This window comes from Meleagris gallopavo, chromosome 3 (assembly GCF_905368555.1).
Source record: "Meleagris gallopavo chromosome 3, MGAL_WU_HG_1.1, whole genome shotgun sequence".
Lineage (NCBI taxonomy): Eukaryota > Metazoa > Chordata > Aves > Galliformes > Phasianidae > Meleagris > Meleagris gallopavo.
In genome coordinates, this window is record NC_139406.1 from 65,202,964 (window position 1) to 65,211,043 (window position 8,080).

Consider the following 8,080-nt stretch of genomic DNA (forward strand, 5'->3'; position numbering starts at 1 on the left):
CCCCTAACGTAAGTATGAATATTCAGAAAAGTTGTGTAAGACTCAATCAGGGATGAAGGGGAATGAAATCGAGATATTTAAAATTAAACAATTTTATTTCAATTTACGTTTCCAAAAGTCATTTAAAGGCATGTGAAAACTAAGTCTAACTGCCATATTTTATGTCCAGAATTTTTTTTTTTAATTACATGGAAAATTTATTTGATAAAGTGCAAATGAAAATGGAATTATTGAAGCTAGATACTTTTAGTGTCTTACTGTTTCATCTACATCTCTTGTTGCCTTTTTTAGGTTATTCTCTTGCAAACACCTCTTCCTACTTGCCTCTAATATTTTTTATTGCCCTTTCCATATAATCATCCACCCTCTTTTGTCTTCTTCAATGGATACTTATTCCAGTGCAGCACACTCTGGAAAATGTCACAGAATCTTAAAAGAATTTATATTTAAAGGTGCCTCTGAAAGTCCTGTAGTCCAACATTTGACTCAAAGCAATTCAGTAACAGCAGATTTCTAAAGATGGTATCCAGATGTGTTTTGAATACCAAGAGATTCCAGTCTCGCTGATCACATTCATAGACAAGAAAAAAGATCCTTACTACTACTTTGCATTCTCCATGATATGCATTTCTTCTGTTTTCTGTTGTCCTAATACTATGCAATCTAAAGAAGAGTTTTCATCTCCATCTTCTCCATACCGTTCAACTAGGAGAAAAGTATCTTGATCAATGTCTGAAAAAACTTGTCCTCCTAAGACTGAATAATATCTCTTATTCTTATCTTCTCTTGTCGTGTACCCCTAATCATTTTATTGCCCTGTATTAGACGTATCAATGTGCTTCTTTTACTGGAAAGTACATAGTACTTCAGTTTTGACTTTACAAGTGTGAAAAATTAGGGGAAATAATGCATTACCATACTTGCTGGCAGCATCCTTGTTAATCCAGCCCAGAATACTGGCATTTTTAGTTGTAGGTGCACACTGCTATTTCAGGTTCAACTTCTTGTTACCAAGACGCTCAGGGTATTTTCTGCAAAGCTGCTTTTTATCCTCTATTAGATTATTCCTGACCAAGTGCAGGATTTTGCTGAATATGATGAGGGTTCTTTAAGTTCCTTTCTCCAGGCTGTCAAGGTCCTCCAGAACAGCAGCTCTACACTCCAGTTGAATGATTAATACAAAATTTTGACTAGGATGTTTACATGTAGAGAGGAATATTCTATAGTTTGTAATTAATAGTTTTCTTGATCATTTTACAAAGACGCCTGGTTCTACTTGTTCATTTCTACCACTATGAAAGCAGATCATTAAACATAGATGTTTATGTCTCTTTTGACTCCAGATTGATCCTTTAAATATAGGGTTTGTTTTGTCTAGTGGCCAAAGGCCTAGTCAGGGACTCATTTGTTATTCTTGTAGATGGAGAAGCAGCTATAAGTGATGGTACTTTTTTGTCTTTCTACGTGATTGTTTCTGCTTCTGTGTAATGTCCCTTCAGAAGATCTTTAACCACTCAGCACAAGGTTTTATTTCCTGTACTTCTGTACACATTTTGATGTAGCACAGCTGCAAAATCTTTGCTCAATTTTACTGAAAAAAAATCTTGAGGTAGAATAAGAAAGTAGACAAGCTTATCTACTCAATATAAAATTGTGGGGTTTTTTTTGTTTTGTTTTGTTTTGTTTTGTTTTGTTTTGTTTTGTTTTTAAGACAGTGGTGTAATACAGCTATGGAAATCAGCCTTTCACTACCTGGTAGATGACAGTCAGCTGTGTGACCAAGCTAATGTTTGTTCTAGAAGATATCAGTTCTAGACACATCTTATCAGTACTAGCCAACAAATATTTCTACTGTACTTTTAAGTTAGGTTTATCTTGCTTACTGAGTCTCTGTGTCTGGTGAAGAATGCCTAAGAAAAAGAGATCCAGAGAGGGAAGGTAACAGAACTAGCATTACTGGAAGATTGTTGCAGACTCTCTAAACATTCAGTCTGAAAATTCTGAAATACTTCTTTACAGAGGTAGTAAACATGACAGTACATGCTCTATGACTGCCTATACCAAAGAATATCTCTAAGACAGTTTTTTCCACCTTCTTCTCATCTTGGTTTTATTTTCTATAATAAGAGTATATTACAGTTGGGAATGCCAGCAAGGGTCTTGTTTGCTAGGTGTGTAGGAAAGAACACAGCTCTCACCTTCCTGGGGATACAGTTGGCAGATACAAGGTGTAAATTCATGTTCCCCAATTCTAAATGTTTTATTTGACTAGATGAAAGAAAGAAAAACAATAAACAATAGAAATGTCTGCCAGTGATAGGAAAAGGGTAAGCATTTTAAACTAAAAGAGAATAGATTTAGATTAGATATTAGGAAGAAATTCTTTATTGTGAGGGTGCAAGGGGAGGTAAGGCACTGGAACATGTTGCCCAAGGAAGCTGTGAACGTCTCATTTCTGGAAGATTGGATGGGTATTTGGGTAACCACTTATACTGAGTGGCAACCCTGCCCATGGCAGAGGCAAGGAACTATATCACAGAATCATAGAATCATAGAATGACTTGGGTTGGAAGGGACTTCAAATATCTAGTTCCAAACACTCTGTCATGGATGGATTTGCCAACCATAGGTTGGATTTCTTACAGCCCCAACTCAGCCTCGCCTCTTTACAGCTGAGGCATCCACAACTTCTCTGGGCAGCTTGTTCTGGTACCTCACTGTTTTCTCAATAAAAATTTTTCCCCTGGAATCTAATCTTAATCTCTTTTATTTTAAAAATATTCCCCCTTGACCTAACACTATCAGACCAGTAAAAAATTGGTCTCCAGCTTGTACATAAGCTCTATTTAAATACTGAAAAGCTGCAATGATGTCTCCCTGGAGGCTCCTCTTCTCCAAGCTAAACAAGCCCAGCTCCCTCAGCCTGTCTTCTTAGAAGAGGTGCTCCTGCGCTCTGATCATCTTCATGACGCTCCTCTGGTGCTGTTTCAGAAGCTCCACAAAATCTCTAAAAGCTCCAGATGATCCTTAAGATTCCTTCCAACACAAACCATTTCATGATTCTATGAATCTTCAGAATACTCATTCTATTTTGGTTAGGAGCAATCTTGTGATCTTCCTTACTCCTGTTCTATGGAGACACAACAGCAAGGAGAAAGCAGTCCTCTAATCTCCAACAGTTTTCTTTACAAGTCAGGAGTTTACTTTACCTATTCTCATTCTGGTCCACTTCTTTTAAAACTAAGCACTCAGAACTGCACAAAACTAATTTTAAACACTGCATGGAAATTACTCACATAAATGATTTTTCTCTTGATTTATGTAATATGTATTCCTGAAGTGGATGATTTGTTTCATGGAGATCACTGTAAGAAACAAAACAAAACAAAACAAAACAAAACAAAACAAATAATGTTAAAATTAAGCATTAATAATTCTTACATTTTTCAGACATTTGTATCAGTTAAATAAAATAGAAATGTAGCCACATAAAAATCCATATAGTTTTAAGCTGATTAGATCAATAAAGTATGATCTCATGAAGCATTATATAATTATTCTTCCTTTCTATGCTAAGTGACTTCAGAAAAGCAATTTTTTTTTTTTGCATTGAATACTGCAGAACTCTTAAGATTTAAAGTAAGATTGTTCAAAACTTTATATTAGTTCAAATGAACTTCTTTGTTAAGTTTTAACATTACAGATAGTTACAAAAGTGATAAAAAAAGAAAAAGCATAAACCTAAAAATTCTCTCCATATGATTTAAATTAGATAAAATATTGGCATTAACCTTCATAGTGATATATAAAGTTTTCAAAATCTAAAAAACAGTAAAAAGTGTTTCTAGAACTTAAACTAGCAGAACTACAGAGAAAATCATGCCACGTTATCCATTTGAGCCTACGAAGACTTGGAAAAAGTATTCATGAGGCATGTGAGCTACTTTGTCTGTTTCATAATCTGGTAGTCCAGTACTTAAAGAAAATGCTACAAGTATGGAAACACCACTAACTTTTTCAGCAGTGATGAAGCATGCATCTTCCTTTTAACACATGTTGGCAGAAAAAGAAGACAAAGCCAACAGATAACTCTGACACTATAGAAGGACAGAAAAGAGATCATAAAAAAAAAAACAGATATACTCCTGTTCTGGACACCATCACCTATTGCCATGTCATTTTATTTTGTCATCTCATTAGGAAGAGTTTAATCTTAGAGAGAAATTAGGAGAACATCAGTATAAAGATAACAAGACACAGGGCCCTTTCTTGAAAAATTTGGAGCAAAATTCACAGCAGTGAAGCAACTGTGTATAGTTAGGCAAAAGTTGGCATGGAGAAGCAGACTTTTCCTACAGATTAATATACAGCCATGAAACAGTGGAACACAACTGAATTGTCAGGGAAGACCTTATCACAACAGTTTAGTACTTCGTGTACAAAGAGGACAAGGAGCCATATGAAGAGGCAGTGGGTAAATGTATTGCATTGGGAGAGGCTTTATTTTGGTATAAGAGTTATTTGTTTTACAGTGAGAACAATAATCACTGGAACAGTCTCTCCAAGGGTATGTCAGAATCCCAGCCAGTGGAAATTTTCAAGATGTGATTTTACAAGTTGCTAGAGGTTGTAAACCTTGCTTGATAATCTCAGCTCAACATTCTTTTCTCAAAAAAGGTTGGTCCTCATGATCTTTTGAGGTCCCTTCCAGTCTTGACTCTTGTATGGTTTTGTGACTCTATAACCTAATGCACTTCTTATTAAAGGAAAACATAATTGGATAATTAGAATATATAGTACCATATGTACACAATTATGTATATTTTTACAACTGAAAAAATAGAAACTGTGCTTATTGAAAATACTTTTGCAAAGGAATACATTCTTGTTCTGAGACTAAAAAAAATAAATAAATTACATATGCAAGTCCCATGTTGTTCCAGCTCCATCAATAGTGAGAATGATAAAGAATGAATAAGGAAAACCCTGCCTAAAAAAAAAAAAAAAGTCATCTGAATTTGAATTAAAATCATCCTAGAATTGTAACCATTGTAGAATTGAAGTCATAATTAATTTTTACATAGTTTACATAGTTAATAATTAAAATTGGGGATAGAAAAAAAAAAGAAAAAGGCTTTGTGATGCAGCTGTAGCTGGAAGGCAAATTTTATTTATTAATGGTGCCTCTTGTAGCTTCCTTTTTCTCTCATGAAGTGTGGAGACTGCAATTTCTGTGATTCTGCTGTAATTCTTCTATAACTCTACCACATATGTTTTTATGTCAATCAATCCTATATCTCTGTAGTAGCTGACTGTCCCCCTAGCACAGCAATTCTATTCACTCAATTCATACTGAACACTATTGCTGTATAAAAAGGACAGTTGACTAGCATGGGGAGGACAGGGTTGATTGAGTAGGCTTCTGTGCAAGAATTACAGTAGAATTACAGCACAGACTCAGAAATTGCAGCCTGCTGCTCCATGGAGAAGTTTGAATGGAAATGGTTCTGGGAGAGAGGAATTGTACCTAACGGAGATATTGCTAATAGTAGGAAAGTCTTCCTTAGATTAATCCTCATCAAAAAGCAATTTGGAAAAGAAATTGTGAAAACTGAACTTCATTTTGAAGTACAATGCTATTAAAAAGAAGAATAGCAAATTATTAAAAGATGCAACCTTTGTAAAACTGCTGTTTGAAAAACTGTTTTTCTATTGATTGTATTAATGTGATGTTTCTGACAGCAGTATTACTCCATAGCTTTGCTCATGAAAATATCAAAGATATATTTATAGCTAAATAGCAGATCTTGTGTGGAGAAATGGTTAAAATGTGATCTTCAAAACATTGTTTGGCATTTCCATCCTGAGTCTTCATTCCAGTAGCAATTTAAAATAGACATATACAGAATTTCCTTAAACTGGTACTGCCAAGTTTAAGCACAGATTAAGTAGATATTTCAGGGGAATTTCAGATATTTTGCTAACATCCACAGGCCACTATCACTTACTTTATAATCACACAATCTTGATTTTTTTCTTTTTCCAAATGGTTTTTGAAAGTGATTTAACAGTATTTTAATGCTTCTCAGTTAACTTGTTTGTGTTATCATAGTTATATTTCAAGATTTCAAGATCATTACCACATATGGGCACACAGCATTATCATTCAAAAGACACTCTGACTATTATCTTTATTTAATTTGCTGTGTGATTAAATTCACAAAGATATTGCATATGCTATGAGAGATACCTTTGGTAAAAGATTTATATTATACATCTATGTCAGTATCTTCAAAGTATTATTACAGTATGTCATAGCTTTCAGCTCCTCAATGTCATTTTGTGATAGAGATCATATATGAAATTATACAAAACATATATTAATTCAGTAGGTTCTTCCATCCAAAGTTACCAGTCTAAAATATTTTTTCTTCAACTTGCAGCTTATTACTGTTGCTTATGCTATTTTTTACCTATTTGTTCCCATTGGTATTATTTTTGTAACTACTTTTTTTACTCCTTTTAAGTTTCAGACGTCTTTCCTCCCTGTATGTGCCATATAGTCAGATCAACAGATAATAAAACACAGCAGGATTTACTCTTCATACAAAATACCTGCCTCAGAGCAGAGTTTGTACACGGATTTTACGGAAAAAGTAGCACCGACTTTGATTTTCTGCATCCCAAACTAATAATAATGATATCAGTTCTCTAGTGTCTTGGCTTGTGCATTTTAGTATGGATATGAATAATATTAATATCCTCAACCTTTGGAACACAGAAATGTTTTATGTTCATGATCGTAGTGACTGTCACATAGTTATGACTGGACAGCTGTTAGGACATGGTCCTGGACAAGAGGTTCTAGTTGATTCTGCTTGAGAAAGCGGTTGGACAAAATTATGTCCAGAGGTCCCTTCCAACCATAACCATTCTATGATTCTGTGGTTCTGTTATCTGCTTCTGATGAGGAACAAAAATCTCAAGATCTTGAAATGTATATTGTTTTAACATGAAGATATGAAGCAAGACAATGTCCAGCACTTGTTTGTTCTGTATTTTATTTACCTTTATTGACAAATTGCTTAGTCCACCACTCTGGAAATACCATTAGTATTAATATGTTCTATTCATATGATTTATTCCTAAATGTTTGAACACGATAGTTCAGGAGGTGACTCTACACCACATGATATTTGCTTGATGATCACTTGATGTGATAGGTCTGCAACACATGACTGCAGACTGAAAGAGCCACAGATGATGTGGCTTTTCAAATGCTGGCAGTTCTGTTTACACTTTCCCTTCTTTCTTTTCTCCACCACATGCCCTTCTTCATGACACAAGCTACATCTTCATGACTTTTTCACTGATATCTCTGTTTTCCTGATAGGACTGTAGACTTGAAGTGGGAAGAAGACCCTCCCCTTCCCCTCTGCCCCCTCCCCTCCCATCCCCCCCACTTCCTTCCCCTTCCCCTTCCCTCCCTCTCTCTGCTCCTTTCTTGTTTTCTTTTTCTTTTTTTCTTGTTCTTTTTCTTTTTTAGGGCAATTTTCAGACTACATTTATAATTTTGCAGGAGACAGGTGGAATTCAGGTTGCTAAAGCTAATCTCTTTGATCTGTTTTTTGGTAAGGTTGCTTTGAAAAAGCAATTTTTATTTCCAGAATTTCTTGAACAAGTTTCATCATCTCCGTCAACTAAAAAAAAACATAGCACAAGTAATTTTTTCTATGTTGTTTTCAGATTGTTTTTCTTTCTTTCTTTCCTAGAATTTAGACCTTATTTTCCTTAGTCCTGGGACCCAATATTTCAGTGTACTCTCTTCAGTTTCCTGTATAAATTCTGTTTTTCACTGTTTGATTAATATTTTTTCCATTCATTTCTAATTTCTGCCTTCAATATAAGTCAACTTTTGTCACATTTGTCCTGATTCTCCAAAGACTTTTCCTATCCATGGGACTTTTTGAACTGGATAGCAGTTCTTTTCTCTAGGAGATATCTCAAAGAACAGGTGTAAAAAATTCTTGCTTTTTCATTTAGTTTCTCAGAGGAATTATGTTTAACATATAAAGGAACT